Source organism: Aethalodelphis obliquidens, unplaced genomic scaffold, assembly GCF_003676395.1.
Source record: "Aethalodelphis obliquidens isolate GAN/ISIS:26980383/991018 unplaced genomic scaffold, ASM367639v1 scaffold71, whole genome shotgun sequence".
NCBI classification, from domain to species: domain Eukaryota; kingdom Metazoa; phylum Chordata; class Mammalia; order Artiodactyla; family Delphinidae; genus Aethalodelphis; species Aethalodelphis obliquidens.
Genome location: NW_020838015.1, coordinates 1,146,240 through 1,173,568, shown reverse-complemented (window position 1 = coordinate 1,173,568; position 27,329 = coordinate 1,146,240). Strand labels below are relative to the sequence as shown.

The 27,329-nt window shown below is 40.1% G+C and overlaps 1 long non-coding RNA gene across 1 annotated transcript; it reads left to right on the top strand.

Moving 5' to 3' along the window:
• LOC113611948 (uncharacterized) lies at nucleotides 1-27,329 on the top strand. Its single transcript, XR_003429652.1, has 5 exons — nucleotides 1-112; nucleotides 462-702; nucleotides 24,355-24,467; nucleotides 24,714-24,867; nucleotides 27,283-27,329. It is a non-coding gene; the product is annotated as an uncharacterized LOC113611948 (long non-coding RNA).

The window sequence follows — 27,329 nt, the reverse complement described above, 5'->3', positions numbered from 1 at the left end:
CCGTGTCCCCTGCATCGGCAGGCGGACTCTCAACCACTGCGCCACCAGGGAAGCCCAGTCCTCAAATTTTGTGGTTAAAAAACGGAGTATTGTTGAATGACTGTCCTTGAAGGTAAGTTTAAGGAGTCATCATTAGTGGACAAGAATAAATGTTTTCCCTCTGCTGGTCTGCTTTTCTGTAAGGGCATCTCTTTCTTTCTGATCTAGATCAATGGGCAGATGCTATTTCAGCCAACCTCAAATGGCAGCTGAAGCATGTGTAGTCACTGCCTTTTTGCCATCCAGCAAAGCTATTCTTCTTGTCATAGATTTGGCAGGATAATCAATAGGATCCAAATGGCAATCAATTTTATGTGATTGCACTTGGTTTCCCATTGATTTCAATGCTGACTCTATGGCAGAAGAATGAGGGAAATCTGATGCCAATCGTTGCCTGTGAATGCCACTGCACATGTTTCTAGGTGACTGAACAGCATCAAAGAGATGGGAGAGAGAGAGAGAGAGAGACACGCTGGCAAAAAGAGTGAGGACGGAGCAAAGCCCCAATGCTTAAGATGAAGAAAAAGATGTTAATAGAGACGTGGTAAGGGGAAGCTTGAACTATGATACTCCTCTGATCCAGAACGCCATTGAGAAACCTGGGTTGGTACAGTGGAGGATAAAATCAGCCTCAAGGCCGCATAGCCTGAACAAGATTTCAAGGTATGTTTCCCCAGCAATCATGATGTTTGATGGCTTAATCTTAGTGAGGAAATCTTGGTTGTAAGTTCGCACCTGGAAATGATTAATCACTTCTTGGCCATCAAATGTCACTTTCTTGAAGCCAAGAATCACTTTTTTTTTTTTTTTTTTTTTGAGGTACGCAGGCCTCTCACTGTTGTGGCCTCTCCCACTGCGGAGCACAGGCTCCTGACACGCAGGCTCAGCGGCCATGGCTCACGGGCCCAGCTGCTCTGCGGCATGTGGGATCTTCCCAGACCGGGGCACGAACCCGTGTCCCCTGCATCAGCAGGCGGACTCTCAACCACTGCGCCACCAGGGAAGCCCCATGAATCACATTTTTATTTACCCAGAGTACTCAACTATCCTCTACCATATGGATTCTCAATGAATAATTGATGGAAATGTTATACTTTTTATGGATAGCTTTTTCTAATCTGTGGACCTAAGAATGTATTATAGTATTCTCCAGACTTATCCAGCCAATATTGGCATCCTAGTTTTACATATGACAGAGCCATCACACCAAGCAAAGGATCACAGTAGATTCTAATAAGGAGGCAAAGTTAATAATACAATAAAACACATTTAACTTGGAGCTTACGCTTTAGAATAAATCTACTCCACTCTTGTGTTGTTTAGCTCTGACTTTGGCAAAAGTTTTCTGCAGAGTATGTATTTTTTTTTAAATTTATTTTTGCCTGCATTGGGTCTTTGTTGCTATGCACGGGCTTTCTGTAGTTGCGGCGAGCGGGGACTACTCTTCGTTGCGGTGCGCGGGCTTCTCATTGCAGTGTCTTCTCTTGTGGAGCATGGGCTCTAGGCACGCAGGCTTCAGTAGTTGTGGCACGTGGGCTCAGTAGTTGTGGCTCACGGGCTTTAGACCGCAGGCTCAGTAGTTGTGGCTCATGGGCTTAGTTGCTCCGTGGCATGTGGGATCTTCCCAGACCAGGGCTCAAACCCGTGTCCCCTGCATCGGCAGGCGGATTCTCAACCACTGCACCACTGGCGAAGCCCCAGAGTATGCTTTTAAATGTTATTTCTAGTTTTTGAAAAGGAAATGCATTCACAGTAGTCAAAAGTTAAATATGGAAAGGCATATATTAAAGCATATCCCTTCTGCTGTCTCCATCCACTCCTTTCTCTCCTGTCCCTTTTAGGCAATCAGTCATCCTACTTAATTGTGTCCCAGTGCCTCCTTATGCAATCACAAGCAAATATGAGTAATTATTCTTAGTCTTCATTTCTTATACAAAAGGAAGCATACTATATATGTTGGTCTGCCTCTTTTTTCACACTATAACCTAGGGATTTTTTTCCGTATTGGTACATAGAGAATAATAACTTTCATTCGATTTGAACAACTGCATAGTATTCCATTGTATGGATGTGGCAAAGTTTATTTAACCAATACCCTATTAATGGGCAATTGGGTTGTGTCCAATCTTTTGCAATTACAAACAGTGCTGCAATGAATAATCATGAACATATGTCATTTCTTACATGGGCAAGTGCATCTGTGCAATAGGTTCAAAAGGTAAACACATTTGTAATTGTGATAGTGTCCATTTGCCCTCGATATGGGCTATGACATTTGCATTTCCACATGTAATGTGTGAGCATGCCTGCTGCCCCACAACTTTACCAGTAGGATGTGTTGTCGAGCGTTTAGACTTCTGCCAATCTGAGAGGTGAAAAATAATACCTCAGTGTAATTTTAATTTGCATTTCTCTAACAATGACTGAGGTTGGGTATATTTTTTACCTGTTTTAGGGGCCATTTATGTTGGGGGTTTTTTGGTGTGTGTTAACTGTATATTCTGTTTACCCATGTTTCTTGGAATGCTTTTATGGATTTCTTGTTTCTTTTACATTTAAATCTCCAATTCACTTGGAACTTGTTCCACTGTACACTTGTACAGTTTGAGGTATAGAAACAACTTTGTATTTTTTTTTTTTAGCTCACAACCCAGTAGTATAAAGTCCTTATGAGTCTACCAACTAGAGATGACATCTTTATCATATGCTAACGTCATGTACCTCATTTAATTTCTGGACTTCCTAATTCTCTTCCATTGGTCTCTTTCTTTATTCAAGCACTTTCTCAATTGCTAAGACATCCCAGTATATTTTAATGTCCGGTAGGGTCAGTGTCCCTGTATTGTCTTTCTCTTTCCGAATTCCACTGGCTACTCTTATTTTGTAGTGAGTGTTTCTTATAGTTTTGTTATTGTTTAACCTTGGGTGTGAGGACATGAAGGATGAAGCAGAGTTCTGCATACATCGTAGGAACTTCTTTCTATAGATTATTTTTCTCTCCTTGTTAAAAATGAGGTGGAATGTTTTGATGGAGAGTTTTCTTGTGAATCCAAGGTTAAGTTTGCATTGGCCAACATAACCCAATGGAAGCTTGCTCTGAAGAATGAACTTACCTCACCAAGTAAAATAAAATATGTGAACCCAGGGTAGTCAGCCCAATCTTGCCTGGCCCTAGGACGGGCTAAGCCAATAAGACGTAAGCCCCTGGCTGCAGGTCTAACAGCCTTAAGGGAAAGGGTTCAGGTAGCAGTTGTCTGGCTCTGAGTGAAAGCTGGGAGAGATGCCTTGACATATGTGAGTGAACACTGCACCCAGATTGGGGCGGTTGTCACATGCATCCCATACCCTACTTTAAGCCATTCCTTCCTCCAATTGGAAAATGGTGACCCAAGCAGCTGGCAGACCCGGGAGGAGCCCTTCTTAGCACATCAGCTGAATCGCAAGCATTCACATCCCAGGGAAAGCACTTCTGAGCGCATACCTGCCTGGGCCAGGATTGGGGTTTGGGGCGGTCAAGAAAGACATCCAATAGGAAGGTGCATTTGAACTAGATCTTGAAGGAAAAGAGGGAGTTTTCTGACAGATGAGTTTGGAAAGGGCATTCCTGAGAGAGAGGAAACAAATAGCACAGAAATTCAGGGCTGCATAGTGCATTCTGGGAGCGGCAAGTGGTTTGGTGGGGCTCTAATGAGGCACACAGGGGCACGTGTGAGACCTGTGTGGCCAGATAGACCCTGCAGGGTCCTCTGCGTTCAGTGCCTGAACCCTAACTCTAACTCCTTTCTCCAGTATGTGGGAAATCACTGGAGGATTCTTTATTTTGCTCATTTTTTACTGTAAAAAAAAAAAAAAAATTGTACTTTCACATACTAAAAATAGTGCACCTAAGTCTTTCTTGTCCCTACTCCTCTCCTCCAAAAAGACCACTGCTACAGTTCCTTGTACATATTTTCAGTTTTCTCTCCAGAAACATGTATTATGGATATAAGTCCTTTTAAAAAGGAGATTGTACTATGTTGTCCTGCAACTTGCTTTTTCTTCTTCTTCACTTAATTACTAATCTTTCCTATAAGTGCTGTTAAAGTCGCACCATTTTGGGGGACAGTACCTTCTTCCAATTGGTATAATGACTTTTCCTCCACAAAACATCCTAAATAAATGCACTATAATGAGAATTTTGATATTACGGTTTCAGACAAAGTCACACTCCCCAATTTGCTCAAGTAACAGTGGTTTCTAGTCAGAGATTATCGAATAGAACTAATTTAAACTGCACCGTGTTGGAAGCCCAAAGCGTCTGGTTTTGTATATGGAGACCCAGGAAGAGGGGTGAAGCAGTGGCACCTCCCACACATCTTCAGCCTGGAGTTCAGGTGTGCTGCTTCCACGGGATCCAAACACCCTGCGTTGTAGCCTTCACCTCTCCTCCCCAATGTTTTTCTGTGCTATGACTTTATTTTTAAGAACAGTCTCAGGGCAAGGTAACTGTGAGCCACAGAAAAGTGGAGAAGATGGCACAGAAAGCAGAATTCTTAAAGGAACAGCTCCCTTGCTCCCACCCCACCACCCACCATCCACTGTGGGCAAGAACAATGAAACGATTATGTGCCCGCTTGCAAACTGATGAGTATCACTTACACAAACTTGTTTGCATAGTTCAAGTCATTTCTCATTCTATCTACGAATGTTTTGGGGTATTTGAAGTTGGATTTAGAGCCCAACACAATTTACCCAGTAAGATTCATGTAGGTATTCTTTCATGAAACAGCTCTTCACTTAGTGGCCAGGCTTTCAGGAACAAATGGGAGTCTATGAGGGAGGATGTAGTGGGTCTGAAAGGGTGTAGACGACGGCCAAGGCCACAACAGTGTCTGCAGATACCACAGTCTAACCACCCCCCTCTTACTAGATGACCGAGATTTTATTTTGAAAAAAGAAAAAAAACTCACCAGAAATGCTGCAGGGGCGATTCTTTTACACACATCTTGAAACCCTTGAGCAACAATATCAGTGGGAGACATTTGGGAGTAGAATTGCTGGGTCAAGGAGTGCACAGATTTACAATGTGAAAGCCAATGTCAAATTGTCCTTCCCAGAAGATGCACCAGTTTTACACTCTGCCATTAACATCGGACAGGAGTCCCTACACCCTCACCTGTGGAGGATGATAGCAAATACTTTCAGATGTGAAAGCGGTGATTCGTCTGTTTTTATATGCATGTCTTTAAATGTTAATGAAGTATAAGAGTGAATGAGAAGCATTTTTCATGTGCTTATGGCTATTTGCAATTGTTTTCTTTGAACTGCCTTTTCATGCCCCTCACCCACTTTTCCATTAACTTGTTAGTCTTTCTTTTATTGAATTGTAAAACTTAAGGATTTTAAATAAGGGTGAAATACAATCATATTTTAGAAAGTTCTTTTGCTGTACAGTACCACATTGATATCAGTTTATCATTCACTTGACTAAAGTACCCATATTTAGTGATTTCTGAAGATTCTGGGCATAGATTTCTCTGAGGCTTTCTGAAGGAGGAGAAACTACTATAAAAGTATGAAGTGTATAGAATCTGACAGGCTAAAGCTCACTGAAGTACAATTTTATTTTTCCTCAAGTTTGTTAGGCAGAAAATAACAGTAACCAGGAAACTTGACAACTGAAAATAGCACAGGAATTATGCTTTCTGAAAATAAAAATTTGATTTGTCAGACTATTTCAAAAGTAGAAAATAAGAGAGACACCAGCATTGTATTAATTTCTTAAAAACACTGTTTTCATTTGTCTCTGAAGGTCAGAAAGAGTTCTTCTTACTCCCTCTGTGGCGAATGCATACTTCGCAGCTGCTGTTAACGAAGGCAATCCTTTTCCTGCACTGAACTTTGCATCTCCCCTTAAACACAATCTGCACCGCCCAGGTGGGCATTCAGGCCCTTTCAGTCCTAGCTTTGAGCTACGTTTCCAGTGGCACCTGTCTCTGTTGTCAAATGTGAAGTGGCTGCTCCGTCTACAGTAGACATTACATTGTGCTCTTCTTGGCCTCTGTTGTCAAGTTGTCATTCTTAGGAGGATCTCCACCTATGGCCCATCTGGCCCCCAAGGTCAGCCAAGTCCTGCTTCTCGTGGAAGTCTTGGTTCCCTCACTCCCACAAGGTCCTCTGGACCTTGCCCCTCCCCATCTGTTTGGCTCTTCCTTAGGCTTTCATTTAACCTCTTATATGAAGTGAGTTTTGTTTTCCCAACTAGATTATAAGGCTCTTGAGGTCAAGAGTCCTGTGGTAGATTTCTTAGTGGCCCCCTCCTGTGTGGGACCTATCACACTGCTGAGCATTCAGGTAATTACTAACTGAATATTATGGGTAGGACCTTGAATGCTCCTAACCTGTAATCTGAGGTCCTTGTCGGCACTTTCTTCCACAAGGTGCTTGCTTCTGACCGTTCCTTCTCTACCCCAGCCTGATGACCCACGTCCTCCGCCTATCCCGTCAACCTTGGGGTTCTCTGACCGTTCAGTCCTGGCCCTTCTGCTCTACTCATCCTATGGCAAAATCTCATCCACTCCATCTTTTCTGCCACCAGTGACAAGAGGCCTAACCAAACTCTGCAGCTCAACTCAGACTCGCCTGGCTGATAGTCATGTGTCTGTCAGACATCTGCACATGGACAGCCCTGAGGCACCTCAAACTCAGCCTGTCTAAAACTAGACCCCTTGCTGTCCCCCAACCCTGTTGCTGTGTTTCCCGTTTCCGCTGGTGGTCCCGCTGCCCTCTTAGTCATCCAGGCTAGAAATCCAAGAGTATCCTTGATTCCTCCTCAAATACCAAAACCTATCCATTTGAACCCCCCAATGTAACCCCTTTCCACCCCAACTCTCAGTGCCTTACCTAAGGTTGGCATCATCTCTGGATAATCGTAGCCTCCTCTTAACTAGTCTCTCTGACCTTAACCTCGTGCTTCTCAATTTCTTCCAGAATGATCAGTTTCCCCCGTTCAAAACAGTTCCCCAGGGCTTTGTTGCCTACACGGTGAAACCCCCAGTTCTCAACCTGTTGTTATGGGCCCAGAGAGCTCTGTTCCTGGGTACTCTTCCTGCTGTGTCCCCAACTCCCAGTGAGCACAGAACTGATGATGGTACCTGCCCTCCCACGGACCACCACACCCATCCTATTCTTACCTCGTCTCTTGCTCCAAAAGCCTGCCTTGGCTCCAACACTCTTCCACTTCCTCTTGACCTGGCCAGCTCTATTCATCCTTTAGCACTGGACTCTGGGTGTCCTTCCCCAGGAAGCGAAGCGTTTACTTAGATCCCTCGCATTTCAGTCCCCCACTCCTAGCTAAGCAATACCCCATCCAAATTACTGGGATTTCACGTAGAATGCAATATTCTATTTATGCTATCTTTCCTCTTCTGTATCTGTCTTCCAACTCGACTGAGCTCTGTGAGGACAGGGTTCATATTTTATGTATCTTTAGTCTAACACATTTTAAGGGCCCAGTTTGCCAAACGGAAAATCAACAGTGTTTACTTCTCCTCAGCGTATAGACAATTACAGTGATATGTGGGTGCAGTTCAGGGTGCTTTGTAATCCAGCCTCTGCTGCCTTATAAAACATTTCTGTGGGTTTATGTGGGGTGAAGTTTTCAGAATTGGCATCAATGCCATGTTTTACTACATATATTGGGTACTTGTTTATTTGTTCCTTTGCAACTTTTCCTGGCTAAATTTCAACACACGGTGACAGTGGGAGTGGGAGGCATGGACTCTATGCCTGTTAGGAAATGACTATGGTATAGGTTAAACGTGTATGGTAATGGGCTGCTTATATAATCAGACTTGTGTGGATGTTGCTTCTGGGATGAGAGCACAAGTTGCCAAGTATTGAGGGGCAACCACACGCATAAGCCAGAGTAAACCAAGTGGCTGTCAGGATAAAAAGGACTGTAAAACTGGAGTGGAAGAGGAGCAGAAAACAAAACAGTAGTGCCTTGTATTCATGTGGCTGCTCTCACGGCTCCTGGGTCAGTATTTCTTACCAAATGGTAACTCAAGCATCAGAACAGAAAAGAGGGAATTAGGCAATTTTATCTTGGTTTCTGGTTCTTAGTAAGAAAACATGAATTTTCAAATTCGACTTATATATTGGAGGCAATTATCAGTAGTCTTTCAAGTCACTCCAAGTGTGAATGGGGTCTGAGAGGAACCTGTTGGTCAGCTTCTGTCTGCTTCTGCCCCCTAGTAGTTCATTTGGAGTTGTTGACACTCTCAACCTTGAGCAGCTTTGGGCCCCTTGTGCAGGAAGACGGTTTTGCCTAGAAATGAAGAAGAGAGCATCTTTGTATATAGGCTCTTACATTTTTAAACTTAGGATTTATGGAGCATATTTCATTTCTTTTGTAACTATCCAGAAATCACCCACTCCTGAAAGCCTAGTTTAACCTATAGAAAACAATATCAGGGCCTCCCTGGTGGCGCAGTGGTTGAGAGTCCGCCTGCCGATGCAGGGGACGTTGGTTCGTGCCCCGGTCCGGGAAGATCCCACGTGCCACGGAGCGGCTGGGCCCGTGAGCCATGGCCGCTGAGCCTGCGTGTCCGGAGCCTGTGCTCCGCAACGGGAGAGGCCACAACAGTGAGAGGCCCACGTACCGCAAAAAACAAAAACAAATATCAACTCTTACTTTACAAAAGCCTGGCCATGCCCTCAAAAAATACTGTGTCTTGATTCTGGTAGAATGATTGACACATTGACTTGATTACCTTCATCCTGTCTAGAATTATTAATAGTTTGTTGTTCCGCTTGATCTTCCTTCCCCGTTAATCTTTGTGAGATTTGTGGTTTGTAATCGTTTTGTAGCCAGCATTCTCAAACAACGTAGTTTTCATTTTACGTTAGTCTGAAATGGAATGTTATTGGGTAAAATACCCCTTAGGAGTATAATGAAAAGGACCTATTAATTTTCAGGGCAAGAGGGCTAATTACTCCCCTCCCCCTTAATTCTGTATTAATTGCTAATAACTTTTAATAGAATTGAGTACATGAAGCTAATTTTGATTATTTCTTTTCAACATACACCATATCTGAAATGCTTGCCCAGAACAAGAAAAGAAGCTTTAGAAGGTCGAGTGCTTAATAAATGTGCTTTATGATATTGCAGTTTGTAAATGAATCAAATTGAAAGAAATTTGGGGCTCCAAGAGGGAATCCTCATCTTTTTAATTAAAGGGGCGTGTAGGTGGGAGACCAGAACATTTTACGAGCACACACATGAGCAAAACTCCATAGGAGATACTTTATAGCATCATTACAGACAGTAAAGAAGAGGCAATATAACATGGTGGTTAAGTGTGTGGTACTGGTGCCAGACTGATTCATTGTGAGTCGCAACTCCACTGGTGTGACCTTGGGAAAGTTGCTTAACCTCCTTGTTGCTCAGTTATTAATCTGTGAAATGGGGATAATGAGAATGCTTCCTAATTCATATTATCACTGTGAAGATTAAATGGGATAAAGCCTTTAGAACGTTCCTGACATGACTGTCATCAGTCAACGTTAGATACTTCTGGTACTAAAAGACATTCTCCTATCTGCACTCCCATGTTCATTGCAGCACTATTCACGATAGCCAGGAGGTGGACACAACCCAAATGTCCATCACTGGATGAATGGATAAACAAAATGTGGTCTATCCATACAGTAGAATACTATTCATCCTTAAAAAGGAAGGAAATCCCGTCACATGCTACAACACGGATGAACCTCGAGGACATGATGCTAAGTGAAGTAGGCCAGTCACAAAAAGACAAATACTGTATGATTCCACTTACAAAGTATCTAAAATAATCAAATTTATAGAAACAAAGTAGAATGGTGGGGGAAGAAAAAAATGCAGAGATGTTTAACGGGTATAGCGTTTCAAATTTGCAAGATAAAAATTTCTGCAGATTGGTTGCAGTACAATGTGAATATACTTAGTACTACTGAAATGTACGCTTAATAGTTAAGATGATAATTTTCGTGTTTATGTGGTTTTCTGCCACAGTTAATAAAAAGCATTCTCTTCTGAACATGAGTTTCCGAGAAGCTGGGAATGTTCTTGATCTTGATCTTGGTGCTAGTGAAATGAATGTGTTTACTTCGTGAAAAATCTTCAAAAACACGTTTGTGATACGAGCACTTTCTGTTCGCCTCTTACACTTCAATGAAAAGTTTAAAAATGAGGAGACTCCCTTCAGTGACTTGAGCTTGCAATCTCATAGCCAGGTAAAGCACACAATTGCTTATGGAAACAGATTTTTTAAATATTAACATATACAGAAATGACTATTCTGTCAAATAGAAATGACTATCTGGCAAGCAAGTGACCTAAGAATTCAAGGAATTGAAACAATCTTTGTATAATGTTACAACCTGAAGAAACTTGACTTAAAAAATGTGACACAGGCAATGGCGAAAGAATTCTTGCTAACCTGCACAAGGATTTTATTTACTTTTACAATCAACCATACTTAGGGGAAGACCCAGAAGAACTAAGTGACACAAAATATACCTTTTACAAAAAAATAATTGACACAAATATTTTTATAACAACTTCATCGAGATATAACGCACTTACCGTAAAATTTGCCCATTTAAAGTGTACAATTCAGTGATTTTAGCATATTCAGAGTTGTGCAACCATTGCCACAATCAATTGTAGAACATTTTCATCACCTCAGAAAGAAACCCTGTATCCTTTAACACTCTCCATTTCTCCCCAACATCCACGCCCCCGCCCGTCCACCCATAGGCAACCACTCATCTACGTTGTGTCTCTATAAATATGCCTATTTCTATTCATATAAAGAGAATCATACAATATATGATCATTTCTGACTGGTTTGTTTTACGTAGCGTAGCGATCATCAGATTCAGCCATGTTGTAGACGCATTTTATCTCTTCTGGTGTGATCTGGCTAGAACTTTCAGTACAAGGTAGAAGAGAAATGCTAATTCCTGGGATAAACCCTACAAATTAAAACATATTATCGTTTTTATATATTGTGGGATTCAATGTGCTACAATTTTGTTTAGAATTTTTCTATACATGTTCATTGGGATATTGGTCTGCAGTTTTCTTTAATATCTTTTTTAGGTTTTGGTATAAGAGTAATGCTCTCCTGGCAGAATGATTTGGGAATTATGCCTCCCTCACCTTTTTTTTTTTTTCTCAGTTTTCTGGAATACTTTGTGTAGAACTGGTATTATCTCTTTCTTAAAAGTTTGGTAAAATTCATCCAGACCTGGAGTTTTCTTTGTGGGAAGATATTTTCTCCCTCCTGCCCTATATTGATGGATTGATTGATACTTACTGACTTGTTTACCTACTTACTTAATTCTTGTGATAAGAACATTTAATGTAAGATCTACCCTTAGCAAATTTTTAAGTAGGCAATGCAGTATTGTCAACTGTAGGCTCTATGCTGTTATTCTAGGAGTTGTTCATCTCTTATAACTGAAACTTTTAATCCTTTGACTAATCCCTCCCTGTTTCCTCCCCACCCCCCACCCCACCCCCAGCTCCTGGCAAACACCATTCTATTCTACTTCTATGAGTTTGACTATTTTAAATTCATAATGTCAGCGGTAGCATGTAGCCTTCGTCCTTCTGTGTCTGGCTTATGTCACTTAACATAGTGTCCTCCAGGTTCACCCATGTTGTTGCAAATGGCAGGATTTCCTTCTGTTCTAAAGCTAAATTATATTACACTGTTTGTGTATACTACGCTTTTAAATCCAGTCATCCAATGGTAGACATTTAGGCTGTTTCCATGAATTGGCTATGGTGAGTAAAGCTGCAATGAACATGCGAGTGCAGGTATCTCTCGGAGATCCTGATTTCAATTCTTTTTGCTATACCTAGAAGTAGGACTGCTGGGTCATGGTAGTTCTATTTTAAAATTTTTTAGGAACGTTTGTACTTTTTTCCATAGTGGCTGCATTGCTACCAATAGTGTGCAACGGTTCATTTTTCTCCACACCCCGGCAAAAATTACTTTAAAAAAAATACTAGCCATCCTAACAGCTATGAGATGATATCTCATTGTAGTTTAGATTTGCATTTCTCTGGTGATCAGTGATATTGAGCACCTTCTCATATACCTGTTGGCTATGAGTATGTCTTCATTGGAAAAATGTCTATTCAGTTCCTCTGTCAATTTTTAAATCACATTGTTTTTTTTTTTGCGACTGAGCTGTAGGTGTTCCTTATATATTTTGGATATTAACCCTTTATCAGATTTATGGTTTGCAGACATTTTCTCCCATTTCATAGATGGCCTTTTCATTTTGTTGATTGTTTTGATGTAATCTCACTTGTCTATTTTCGCTTTTGTTGCCTGTGCTATTGGTATCATATCCAAGAAATTATTGCCAAAGCCAATGTCAAGAAGCTTTTTTCCCTGTGTTTTCTTCTAGGAGTTTTACTGTTTCAGGTCTTTTATGTAAGTCTTTAACCCATTTTTAAAATGTGACTTTTGAGTAAACTATAAGAGTCCAATTTCATTCTTTTGCATGTGGATATCCAGTTTGCTCAACACCATTTATTGAAGAGACTATCCTTTCCCCATTGTATATACTTGGCACCTTTGTCAAATATTAGTTAACCGTAAGTGTGTGAGTTTATTTATTGCCTCTCTATTCTGTTCCATTCGTCTGTGTGTGTATTTTTTTTATGTCAGTTCCACACTATTTTGATTACTGTAGCTTCTGCACACGTGTGTTTGTGTGTGTGTGTATATATATATAATATGGATATAGTATATACTTTATTGAGGCATAGCTGTTGTACAATATTATATAAGGTTCAAGTACACAACATAGTGATTCAGAGTTTTAAAGGTTATACTTCATTTATAGTTATTATAAAATATTGGATGTGTTCCCTGTGTTGTACAATATATCCTTGTAGCTTATGTATTTTATACATAGTAGTTTGTACCTCTTAATCCCCTGCCCCTGTCTTGCCCCTCCCACCTTCCCTGTCCCCCCTGGTAACCATAAGTTCGTTCTCTAAGTTTGTGAGACTGTTTCTGTTGTGTTCGTTTAATATTTATTTGTTACTTTATTTATTTTGGCTGTGCCGGGTCTTAGTTGTGGCATATGGGATCTTCGTCGCGGTCTTGGTTAGTATAGTAATTTTGACAATATTATTTCTTCCAATCCAAGAACATGGTACATCTTTCCATCTGTTTGTGTCATCTTCAGTTTCTTTCATCAGCATCTTATAGTTTTCAGAGCACAGGTCTTTTGCCTCCTTAGGTAGGTTTATTCCTAGATATTTTATTCTTCTTGATGCTATGGTAAATGGGATTATTGCTTTAAATTTCTCTTTCTGATATTTCATTGTTACTGTATAGAAATGCAACAGACTTCTGTGTATTAATTTTGTATCTTGTAACTTTACTGAATTCATTGATGAGCTCTTGTAGTTTTCTGGTAGCATCTTTAGGATTTTCTATGTATAGTATCATATCATCTGCAAACAGTGACAGTTTTTCTTCTTTTCCAATTTGGATTCCTTTTCTTTCTTTTTCTTCTCTGATTGCTGTGCCTAGGACTTCCAAAACTATGTTGAATAAAAGTGGTGAGAGTGGACATCCTTGTCTAGTTCTTGATCTTCGAGGAAATGCTTTCAGCTTTTCACCGTTGAGTATGATGTTGGCTGTAGGTTTGCCATATATGGCCTTTATAATGTTGAGGTATGTTCCCTCTATGCCCACTTTCTGGAGCATTTGTATCATAAATGGGTGTTGAATTTTGTCAAAAGCTTTTTCTGCATCTATTGAGATGATCATATGGTTTTTATTCTTCAATTTGTTGATGTGATGTATCACACTGATTGATTTGCAGATATTGAAAAATCCTTGCATCACTGGGATAAATCCCACTTGATCACAGTGAATGATCCTTTTAATGTATTATTGGATTCGGTTTGCTAGTCTTTTGTTGAGGAATTTTTCATCTCTGTTCATCAGTGATATTGGCCTGTAGTTTTCTTGATTTGTGGTATCTTTGTCTGGTTTTGGTATCATGGTGATGGTGTCTTCATAAAATGAGTTTGGGAGTATTCCTTCCTCTGCAGTGTTTTGGAATAGTTTCAGAAGGATAGGTGTTAACTCTTCTCTAAATGTTTGGTAGAATTTGCCTGTGAAGCCATCTGGTCCTGGACTTTTGTTGGTTGGGAGTTTTTTAATCAAATTTTCAATTTCAGTACTGGTAATTGGTCTGTTCATATTTTCTATTTCTTCCTGGTTCAGTCTTGGGAGAGTGTACCTTTCTAAGAATTTGTCCATTTCTTCCAGGTTGTCCATTTTATTGGTATATAGTTGTTAGTAGTAATCTTAAGATCCTTTGTATTTCTGTGGTGTTGGTGGTAACTTCTTTTTCATTTCTGATTTTATCAGTTTGGGCCCTCTCCATTTTTTTCTTGATGAGTTTGGCTAAAGGTTTATCAATTTTGTTTATCTTTTCAAAGAACCAGCTTTTAGTTTCATCGATCTTTTCTGTTTTTTTTTAAATCTCTGTTTCATTTATTTCTGCTCTGATCTTTACTATTTCTTTCCTTCTACTAACTTTGGGTTTTGTTTTTCTTTCTCTAGTTGCGTTAGGCATAAGCTTAGGTTATTTGAGATTTTTTTTGTTTCCTGAGGTAAGCTTGTATCGCTATAAACTTCCCTCTTAGAACAGCTTTGCTGCATCACGTAAATTTTGGATCATTGTGCTTTCGTTTTTGTCTCTAGGTATTTTTTGATTTCTTCAGTGATCTATTAGTTGTTTAGTAGCATATTGTTTAGCCTCCACATGTTTGTGTTTTTTGGAGTTTTTTTTCTTGCAGTTGATTTCTAGCCTCACAGCATTGTGGTTGGAAAAGATGCTTGATATGATTTCAGTTTTCTTAAATGTACTGAAACTTGCTTTGTGACCCAGCACGGGATCTATCCTGGAGAATGTTCCATGTGCACTTGAAAAGAATGTGTATTCTGCTGCCTTTGGATGGAATGCTCTATAAATATCAGTTAAGTCCATCTAGTCTAAGGTGTCATTTGAAGCCTGTGTTCCTTATTGATTTTCCATCTGGATGATCTGTCCATTGACGTAAGTTGTGGGCTAAAGTCCCCCATTATTCTGTTACTGTCAATTTCTCCTTTTCTGTCTGTCAACATTTGCATTATATATTGAGGTGCTCCTACGTTAGGTGCATATATATTTACAATTGTTATATCTTACTGGATTGATCCTTTGATCACTATGTAGTGTTCTTCTTTGTCTCCTGTAACAGTCTTTATTTTAAAGTCAATTTTGTCAGATACGAGTATTGCCACTACAGCTTTCTTTTGATTTCCATTTGCATGGAATACGTTTTTCCATCCTTTCACTTTCAGTCTGTATGTGTCTAGATCTGAAGTGAATCTCTTGTAGGCAGCAAATATACAGGTCCTGTTTTTGTATCCATTCAGCCTGTTTCTTTTGGTTGGAGCATTTAGTCCATTTACATTGAAGATGACGTTGAAATTTGATTATTTTTTAATGTAGGCATTTAGTGCTTTAAATGTACTCCTAAGTATTGCTTTTGCAATATCTCATAAATTTTTTTTTTTTTTTGTGGTACGTGGGCCTCTCACTGTTGTGGCCTGTCCTGTTGCGGAGCACAGGATCCGGATGCACAGGCTTAGCTTCCATGGCTCACAGGCCCAGACGCTCCACGGCATGTGGGATCTTCCCAGACCGGGGCACAAACCCGTGTCCCCTGCATCGGCAGCTGGACTCTCAACCACTGCGCCACCAGGGAAGCCCTATAATACTCTTTTTTATTTCTTCTTTGAGCCACAGGTTATTTAGAAGTATGTTTAGTTTTGAAATATTTGAGGAATTTCCATAGGTCTTCCTGTTATTGATCCCTACTTAAATTCCACTATGGTCAGAGTATACTTTGTATAGGTTTGAATCTTTTTAAATTTATTGAGACTTACTTTACGGCCCATATGTTCTGTCTTGGTAAAGTTAGTTGATTTTGTGCTTCAAGTCTACTATATCCTTGCTGATTTTTTTTTCTCTTTAAAAAATCGATTGTTCAGAGAGGGACATAGAAATCTCCAACTACTAATTGTAGATTAGATTTGTTTATTTCTTGCTGTAGTTCTATCATGTTTGCATGATTTATGAGGTGCATAAACTTTCAAGATTGTTATTCTTCCTGATGATCCCTTTATTATTATGAAATTACATCCCTTAACACTGGAAATATTCTTTACTCTGCAATCTAATTTGCCTAATAGTGGTATAGTCACTCCAGCTTTTTGTCAGTGTTAGCATAGTATATCTTTTTCCATCCTTTTACTTTTATTTGTGCATTTATAGTTAAAGTGTGTTCTTCTAGGGACCATATACTTGGGTCTTGGTTGGTTAATACAATCTGAAAATCTCTACCTTCTAACTGGAGCATGTAAACCATTAAAATTTAACGTGATTATTGATATAGTAAGGTTTAAAAAATTCATCTTGCTACATATTTTATTTTTGTCATATCTGTGATTTGTTCTTTTTTTGCTTTTTTCTACTTCCTTTTAAATTGAATACTTTGTTTTCCTTTTTTTTTTTTTTTTTTTTTTTTACATTTATTGGAGTATAATTGCTTTACAGGGGTGTGTTAGTTTCTGCTTTATAACAAAGTGAGTCAGTTATACATATACACATGTTCCCATATCTCTTCCCTCTTGCGTCTCCCTCCCTCCCACCCTCCCTATCCCACCCCTCCAGGCGGTCCCAAAGCACCGAGCTGATCTCCCTGTGCTGTGCGGCTGCTTCCCACTAGCTATCTACCTTACGTTTGGTAGTGTATATATGTCCATGCCTCTCTCTCGCCCTGTCACAGCTCACCCTTCCCCTTCCCCATATCCTCAAGTCCGTTCTCCAGTAGGTCTGTGTCTTTATTCCTGTCTCACCCCTAGGTTCTTCATGACATTTTTTCCCTTAGTTCCATATATATGTGTTAGCATATGGTATGTGTCTTTCTCTTTCTGACTTACTTCACTCTGTATGACAGACTCTAGGTCTCTCCGCCTCATTACAAATAGCTCAATTTCGGTTCTTGTTACGGTTGAGTAATATTCCACTGTATATATGTGCCACATCTCCTTTGTCCATTCATCCGACGATGGGCACTTAGGTTGTTTCCGTCTCCGGGCTATTGTAAATAGAGCTGCAGTGAACATTTTGGTACATGACTGTTTTTGAATTATGGTTCTCTCAGGGTATGTGCCCAGTAGTGGGATTGCTGGGTCATATGGTAGTTCTATTTGTAGTTTTTTAAGGAACCTCCATACTGTTCTCCATAGTGGCTGAACCAATTCACATTCCCACCAACAGTGCAAGAGTGTTCCCTTTTCTCCACACCCTCTCCAGCATTTATTGTTTCTAGATTTTTTGGTGATGGCCATTCTGACTGGTGTGAGATGATATGTCATTCTCCTTTTGATTTGCATTTCTCTAATGACTCATGATGTCGAGCATTCTTTTACGTGTTTGTTGGCAGTCTGTATATCTTCTTTGGAGAAATGTCTATTTAGGTCTTCTGCCCATTTTTGGACTGGGTTCTTTGTTTTTTGTTATTGAGCTGCATGAGCTGCTTGTAAATTTTGGAAATTAATCCTTTGTCAGTTGCTTCATTTGCAAATATTTTCTCCCATTCTGAGGGTTGTCTTTTGGTCTTGTTTATGGTCTCCTTTGCTGTGCAAAAGCTTTGAAGTTTCATTAGGCCCCATTTGTTTATTTTTGGTTTTATTTCCATTTCTCTAGGAGGTGGGTCCAAAAGGATCTTGCTGTGATTTATGTCATGGAGTGTTCTGCCTATGTTTTCCTCTAAGAGTTTGATAGTTTCTGGCCTTACGTTTAGGTCTTTAATCCATTTTCAGCTTACTTTTGTGTATGGTGTTAGGGAGTGATCTAATCTCATACTTTTTCATGTACCTGTCCAGTTTTCGCAGCACCATTTACTGAAGACGCTGTCCTTTCTCCACTGTACATTCCAGCCTCCTTTATCAAAGATAAGGGGACCATACGTTCGTGGGTTTATCTCTGGGCTTTGTATCCTGTTGCATTGATCTATCTTTCTGTTTTTGTGCCAGTACCATACTGTCTTGATTACTGTAGCTTTGTAGTATAGTCTGAAGTCAGGGAGCCTGATTCCTCCAGCTCCGTTTTTCGTTCTCAAGATTGCTTTGGCTATTCGGGGTCTTTTGTGTTTCCATACAAATTGTGAACTTTTTGGTTCTAGTTCTGTGAAAAATGCCTGTGGTACTTTGATAGGGACTGCATTGAGTCTGTAGATTGCTTTGGGTAGTAGAGTGATTTTCACAATGTTGATTCTTGCAATCCAAGAACATGGTATATCTCTCCATCTTTTTGTATCATTTTTAATTTCTTTCATCATTGTCGTATAATTTTCTGCATACAGGTCTTGTGTCTCCTTAGGTAGGTTTATTCCTAGATAGTTTATTCTTTTTGTTGCAATGGTAAATGGGAGTGTTTTCTTGATTTTACTTCCAGATTTTTCGTCATTAGTGTATAGGAATGCCAGCGATTTCTGTGCATTAATTTTTCATCCTGCATATTTACCAAATTCATTGATTAGCTCTAGTAGTTTTCTGGTAGCATCTTTAGGATTCTCTGTGTATAGTATCATGTCATCTGCAAACAGTGACAGCTTTACTTCTTCTTTTCCGATTTGGATTCTTTTTATTTCCTTTCCTTCTCTGATTGCTGTGGCTAAAACTTCCAAAACTATGTTGAATAAGAGTGGTGAGAGTGGGCAACCTTGTCTTGTTCCTTATCTTAGTTGAAATGCTTTCAGTTTTTAACCATTGAGGATGATGTTGGCTGTGGGTTTGTTATATATGGTTTTTATTATATTGAGGAACGTTCCCTCTGTGCCTACTTTCAGCAGGGTTTTTTTTATCAAAAATGGGTGTTGAATTTTGTCAAAAGATTTCTCTGCATCTATTGAGATGATCATATTGTTTTTCTCCTTCAATTTGTTAATATGGTTTATCACATTGATTTGCGTATATTGTAGTATCCTTGCACTCCTGGAGTAAACCCCACTTGGTCGTGGTGTATGATCCTTTTAATGTGCTGTTGGATTCTGTTTGATAGTATTTTGTTGAGGATTTTTACATCTATGATCATCTGTGATATTGGCCTGTAGGTTTCTTTCATTGTGACATCCTTGTTTGGTTTTGGTATCAAGGTGATGGTGGCCTCGTAGAATGAATTTGGGAGTGTTCCTCCCTCTGCTATATTTTGGTAGAGTTTGAGAAGGATAGGTGTTAGGTCTTCTCTAAACGTTTGATGGAATTCGCCTGTGAAGACATCTGGTCCTGGTCTTTTGTTTGTTGGAAGATTTTGAATCACAGTTTCAATTTCAGTGCTTGTGATTGGTCTGTTCATATTTTCTATTTCTTCCTGATTCAGTCTTGGCAGGTTGTATATTTCTAAGAATTTGTCCATTTCTTCCCCATTGTCCATTTTATTGGCATACAGTTGCTTATAGTAATCTCTCATGATCTTTTGTATTTCTGCAGTGTCAGTTGTTACTTCTCCTTTTTCATTTCTAATTCTATTGATTTGAGTATTCTCCCTTTTTTTCTTGATGAGTCTGGCTAATGGTTTATCTATTTTGTTTATCTTATCAAAGAACCAGCTTTTGGTTTTATTGATCTTTGCTATCGTTTCCTTCATTTCTTTTTCATTTATTTCTGATCTGATATTTATGATTTCTTTCCTTCTGCTAAGTTTGGGTTTTTTTGTTCTTCTTTCTCTAATTGCTTTAAGTGCAAGGTTAGGTTGTTTATTTCAGGTGTTTCCTCTTTCTTAAGGTGGGCTTGTATTGCTATAAACTTCCCTCTTAGATCTGCTTTTGCTGCATCCCATAGGTTTTGGGTCGTCGTGTCTCCATTTTCATTTGTTTCTGGGTATTTTTTGATTTCGTCTTTGATTTCTTCAGTGCTCACTTCGTTATTAAGTACTGTATTTTTTAGCTTCCATGTGTTTGTATTTCTTGTAATTGATACCTAGTCTCATAGCGTTGTGGTCAGAAAAGATACTTGATACAATTTCAGTTTTCTTAAATTTAGCGAGACTTGATTTGTGACCGAAGATATGATATATCCTGGAGAATGTTCCATGAGCACTTGAGAAGAATGTCTATTCTTTTGTTTTTGGATGGAGTGTCCTATAAATATCAGTTAAGTCCATCTTGTTTAATGTATCATTTAAAGCTTGTGTTTCCTTATTTATTTTCATTTTGGATGATCTGTCCATTGGTGAAAGTGGGGTGTTAAAGTCCCCTATTATGAATGTGTTACTGTCAATTTCTCCTTTTATGGCTGTTAGTATTTGCCTTATGTATTGAGGTGCTCCTATGTTGGGTGCATAAATATTTACAATTGTTATATCTTCTTCTTGGATCGATCCCTTGATCATTATGTAGTGTCCTTCTTTGTCTCTTGTAATAGTCTTTATTTTAAAGTCTATTTTGTCTGATATGAGAATTGCTACTCCAGCTTTCTTTTGGTTTCCATTTGCATGGAATATCTTTTTCCATCCCCTTACTTTCAGTCTGTATGTGTCTCTAGGTCTGAAGTGGGTCTCTCGTAGACAGCATATATATGGGTCTTGTTTTTGTATCCATTCAGCCAATCTGTGTCTTTTGGTGGGAGCATTTAGTCCATTTACATTTAAGGTAATTATCGGTATGTATGTTCCTATTCCCATTTTCTAAATTGTTTTGGGTTAGTTATTGTAGGTCTTTTCCTTCTCTTGTGTTTCTTGCCTAGAGAAGTTCCCTTAGCATTTGTTGTAAAGCTGGTTTGGTGGTGCTGAATTCTCTCAGCTTTTGCTTGTCTGTAAAGGTTTTAATTTCTCCATCAACTCTGAATGAGATCCTTGCTGGGTAGAGTAATCTTGGTTGCAGGTTTTTCTCCTTCATCACTTTAAATATGTCCTGCCACTCCCTCCTAGCTTGCAAAGTTTCTGCTGAAAGATCAGCTGTTAACCTTATGGGGATTCCCTTCTGTGTTGTTTGTTGTTTTTCCCTTGCTGCTTTTAATATGCTTTCTTTGTATTTAATTTTTGACAGTTTGATTAATATGTGTCTCGGCATATTTCTCCTTGGATTTATCCTGTATGGGACTTTCTGTGCTTCCTGGACTTGATTAACTATTTCCTTTCCCATATTAGGGAAATTTTCAACTATAATCTCTTCAAATATTTTCTCAGTCCCTTTTCCTCTTCTTCTTTTGGCACCCCTATAATTCGAATGTTGGTGCGTTTAATGTTGTCCCAGAGGTCTCTGAGACTGTCCTCAGTTCTTTTCATTTTTTTTCTTTATTCTGCTCTGAAGTAGTTATTTCCACTATTTTATCTTCCAGGTCACTTATCCGTTCTTCTGCCTCAGTTATTCTGGTATTTATCCCATCTGGAGTGTTTTTCATTTCATTTATTGTGTTGTTCATCATTGTTTGTTTCATCTTGAGTTCTTCTAGGTCCTTGTTAAATGTTTCTTGCATTTTGTCTATTCTATTTCCAAGATTTTGGATCATCTTTACTATCATTATTCTGAATTCTTTTTCAGGTAGACTGCCTATTTCCTCTTCATTTGTTAGGTCTGGTGGGTTTTTATCTTGCTCCTTCATCTGCGGTGTGTTTTTCTGTCTTCTCATTTTGTTTATCTTACTGTGTTTGGGGTCTCCTTTTTGCAGGCTGCAGGTTTGTAGTTCCCCTTGTTTTTGGTGTCTGTCCCCAGTGGCTAAGGTTGGTTCAGTGGGCTGTGTAGGCTTCCTCGTGGAGGGGACTAGTGCCTGTGTTCTGGTGGATGAGGCTGGATCTTGTCTCTCTGGTGGGCAGGTCCACGTATGGTGGTGTGTTTTGGGGTGTCTGTGGACTTTTAGACAGCCTCTCTGCTAATGGGTGGGGTTGTGTTCCTGTTTTGCTAGTTGTTTGGCATAGGGTGTCCAACACTGTAGCTTGCTGGTCGTTGAGTGAAGCTGGGTGCTGGTGTTGAGATGGAGATCTCTGGGAGATTTTTGCCTTTTGATATTATGTGGATCTGGGAGGTCTCTTGTGGACCAGTGTCCTGAAGTTGGCTCTCCCACCTGAGAGGCACAGCACTGACTCCTGGCTGTAGTACCAAGAGCCTTTCATCCACACGCCTCAGAATAAAAGGGAGAAAAAGTAGAGAGGAAGAATTAGTAGAAGTAGGAAGGAAGGAAGGAAGAAAGAAGAAAGGAAGGAAATAAGGAAAGAAAGAAAGGAAGGAGGGAGGGATGGTGGGAGGAAGGAAAAAAGAAAGAAAGAAGATAAAGTAAAATAAAATAGAGTAAAATATAATAAAGTTATTAAATTAAAGAATAATTATTAAGAAAAAAAACTGACAGAACCCTAGGACAAATGGTGGAAGCAAAGCTATACAGACAAAATCTCACACAGGAGCATACACATACACACTTACAAAAAGAGGAAAAGGGGAAAAAATAATAAATCTTGCTCTCGAAGTCCACCTCCTTAATTTGGGATGATTCGTTGTCTATTCATGTATTCCACACATGCAGGGTACATCAAGTTGATTGTGGAGCTTTAATCCGCTGCTTCTGAGGCTGCTGGGAGAGATTTCCCTTTTTCTTCTTTGTTCTCACAGCTCCCAGGGGCTCAGCTTTGGATTTTGCCCCGCCTCTGTGTTTAGGTCACCGGAGGGTGTCTGTTCTTCGCTCAGACAGGACGGGGTTAAAGGAGCGGCTGATTCGGGGCTCTGGCTCACTCAGGCCAGGGTGGGGGGAGGGAGGGGCACGGAGTGGGGGGTGAGCCTGCGGCGGCAGAGGCCAGCATAATGTTGCACCAGCCTGAGGCGCGCCGTGCGTTCTCCCGGGGAAGTTGTCCCTGGATCCCGGGAACCCGGCAGTGACGGGCTGCACAGGCTCCCCAGAAAGTAAGTGTGGATAGTGAGCTGTGCTGGCACACAGGCTTCTTTGTGGCGGCAGCAGCAGCCTTAGCGTCTCCTGCCCGTCTCTGGGGTCCGTGCTTTTAGCCGCGGCTTGTGCCCGTCTCTGGAGCTCCTTTAAGCAGCGCTCTTAATCCCCTCTCCTCATGCACCAGATAAGAAAGAGGGAAGAAAAAGTCTCTTGCCTCTTCGGCAGGTCCAGACTTTTCCCCGGACTCCCTCCCGGCTAGCCGTGGCGCACTAACCCCCTGCAGGCTGTTTTCACGCCGCCAACCCCAGACCTCTCCCTGTGCTCTGACCGAAGCCCGAGCCTCAGCTCCCAGCCCCGCCCACCCCGGCGGGTGAGCAGACAAGCCTCTCGGGCTGGTGAGTGCCGGTCGGCACCGATCCTCTGTGTGGGAACCTCTCCGCTTTGCCCTACGCACTCCTGTTGCTGTGCTCTCCTCCGTGGCTCCGAAGCTTCCCCCCTCCGCCACCCACCGTCTCTGCCCGCGAAGGGGCTTCCTAGTGTGTGGAAACCTTTCCTCCTTCCCACCTCCCTCCCACTGGTGCAGGTCCCGTCCCTATCCTTTTGTCTCTGTTTACTCTTTTTTCTTTTGCCCTACCCAGGTACGTGGGGGGGGGGGGGGTTCTTGCCTTTTGGGAGGTCTGAGGTCTTCTGCCAGCGTTCAGTAGGTGTTCTGTAGCAGTTGTTCCACGTGTAGATGTATTTCTGGTGTATCTGTGGGGAGGAAGGTGATCTCCGCGTCTTACCTTCCACCATCTTCCCCTCATCTCTAAATTGAATACTTTTAAAATCCTATTTTATCCCACCTAATGACTTACTAACTATAACCTTTAAAATTTTATTGGTTGCTTTTGGAGTTACAATATATATCTTTAATTAATCACAGTCTAACCTACGTTGTGCTACTTCACATATATTGAAGGAGCCTTACTATAGTGTTCTTCCATATTTCCTCTCCTAATCTTTTTGCTATTGTTATACGTTTTGTTTTACATATATTATACAACCCATGCTACATTGCTATTATTTTTGTTTAAATAGTCAATTATCTTTTAAATTTATTAAATAAGTCTTTTTTTATATTTAATGATATTTATTTTATTTTTTATTGAAGTACAGTTGATGTACAACATTTTGTAATGATATTAATTTTTATTTGACTACAACTGGGTCATATCATATAAGTTTTGATATCTAGCATTCTCTCTATTGTTTATATTTAAATAGTCTCTATTCAGTTTGGATTTTTGTTTGTTTGGTTCTTTTTGGCCACACCACACAGCATGTGGAACTTCCCCCACCAGGGATTGAACCCGTGCCCCGTGAAGTGGAAGTGTGGAGTCTTAACCACTGGACCATCGATGAAGTCCCAGAAAAAGTCTTATATTTACCCAGGTAGTTATCACTTCTGGTGCTCTTTATTATTTTGAATAGATACATATTTCCATCTAGTATCATTTTTCTTTTGCCTAAAGGACCTCCCTTAACATTTCTTACAGTGGTGTAAGAAATGTAATTCTACTGGTGGTGAATTCTTTCAGATTTTTTTATATCTGAAAATGTCTTTATTTCCCTGTGCCTTGAAAGATATTTTTGCTGAGTAAAGAATTCTGGGTTATTTGTTTGTTTTTTTCCTTTCAGTACTTTAAAGCTACTGTTCCATTGTTGGCTTAGTCTGCTCCAGCTGCTATAACAAAAATACCATACACTGTGTGGCTTAAATACAAACACTTATTTCTCACAGTTCTGGAGGCTGGGATGTCCAAGATAAAGGTACCAGCTGATTCATTGTCTGGTGAGTATCTGGCCCACTTTCTGCTTCATGGACAGCCATGTTTTCACTGCAGCCTCACATGGGTGAAAGGGCTAGGGAGCTCTCTGAGGCTTCTTTTATAAGGGCACAATCCCATTCATGAGGGCTTCACCCTTATGACCTAATCACCTCCTAATACCATCACCTTGGGGGTAGGATTTCAACATAAGAATTTTGGAGGGACATAAACATTTGGTCACTTGCAGCTGTCTTCTTACTTTACGTTTTTCTTTCCAAACAGAAGTCATCCTTATCTTTGTTTTCTGTGCATCACCTCTTTTTCCTCTGGTGAATTAAAAATTTTTCTTTTTATCACTGATTTTATACAATTTGCTTATGATATGTTCCTTAACGTAGTTTTCTTCATGTTTTTTGTACTTGGGGTTTGTTAAGCTTCTTGGATCTGTCAGTTTATAGTTTTCAACAAACTTGGGCAATTGTGTACTTACAGGAATACAAAAATATCCAGTACTTGCCTCAGTAGTGGGGAATAATTAGCCTTAGGATAAACAAGGCTCTGATCCCCCCGACAAATCTTAAATAAAAGACTTAAGGTTATTAAATGGTTTTGAAGTAACTGAACTATGTCTCAGACCCCTTTGAGTACTCTGCCCAATGCCCTGTGAAATTGTGAGTTTTTCTAGACTTGCTGATGTGTATAGGCACTATCCCTGTACCTATGTGAGCCCCAAGTACTGTTTCGCTGTAACATTTAGGGTGTCTCTTCCACCAGTCTCTGGTAGCTTTCCCACATACATGCACCAATCCCTATTCTACTGAATATTTAAGGGAGTTCCTCTGTGATCTCTGGAGTTCTCTGTGCAGCTCTCCTCTCCAGTACTCTGTCCTGTAAACTCTAGCTGCTTTGGTCTCCCTGGACACTGAGGTTTGTCTCCTCAACTCAGGGATTCTGCCTCAGGATGTTTCCTCTCCCTATATCACAACCTGGAAATGCTCTCAAGTCGGTAAGCTGAGGGAACCACAGTGCTCACCTTCTTTGTTTCCTGTCTCTCAGGGATTACTATTCTTCTGTGTCTGATTTCAGTGTCTTCAAAACTTGTTTCATATATTTTGCCTGGTGTTTGGTTATTTTAGGCAGGAGGGTAAATCTGGCCCATTGTACTCCAATTTTGCTAAAATTGATAGTTCATTTTCTGTACCTGTTAAATAATTTCTTCCCTGTTAATCCTTCCCTGGTAGAGGACATGTTTCAATATTACTTTGTTGTATTTTATTTATCGTTTCCGTTATTCCTAATTCTACAAATTTATAATTCGTGTAGTCTGCATTTTGGTTCATGCTTTCAAAATTGTATGAATTTCTTCCTCAGGCAGTAACTCATGTAAAAAGGTAAAAATACTTAAATCTAAGAGATGACGTTCACTTAGAAATGTGATCTTCCATAAATTTTGCCGACAATGGTGTGTATGTGTGGCATCCCATAGACGCTGTGTGGATGTTGGTGGGATCGCCCTCTGCTTGGTGAGGTCTGACTTGACTCCGAACCGTCTTAGTTCCAACGAAACCTCAAAGTACTAGGGTGGTCATTGGACTGACCAATCATTGAGCTATAAGATAGCCAAGTAATTTTGAGAGTCTTTAGAAATATCTAGCCATCCTTATCATTTTGTAGATGAGGAAAAAGAATTGTTAAGCATTTAAGAGGCTTACACAAGTCTCCTAGGAAATTCTGAGGTCTAAGCTGAGACTTAGTCTCTGGACTCCCATCCTGGCAATGCTTCCACATGGCTCTTCTCACTAAATATGTCCATGTTAGTGCAGTGGTAATATTAGCATTTATCAGGCCTTTTCTGAGACACCATTATTGTTGACTGGCACTTAATTTACCCTTTTTCTAAATTAATTTTTATTGGACTACAGTTGATTTACAATGTTGTTAGTTTCTGCTGTACAGCAAAGTGAATCAGTTGTACATACACATATATCCACTGTAATTGTTTAATTCCATGCACCTGCTAGGGTTGACAGTGGAGAACTTCATTAATTTGGGCAAGTGTTTTTGTTTGTTTTTAAACATCTTTATTGGAGTATAATTGCTTTACAATGATGTGTTAGTTTCTGCTTTATAACAAAGTGAATCAGTTATACATATGTTCCCATATCTCTTCCCTCTTGCGTCTCCCTCCCTCCCACCCTCCCTGTCCCACCCCTCTAGGTGGTCACAAAGCACTGAGCTGATCTCCCTGTGCTATGCGGCTGCTTCCCACTAGCTATCTATTTTATGTTTGGTAGTGTATATGTGTCCATGCCACTCCCTCACTTTGTCACATCTCACCCTTCCCCCTCCCCATATCCTCAAGTCCATTCTCTAGTAGGTCTGTGTGTTTATTCCCATCTTACCCCTAGGTTCCTCATGACAGTTTTTTTTTCTTTTAGATTCTTTTCCCATATAGGTCATCACAGAGTATTGAGAAGAGTTCCCT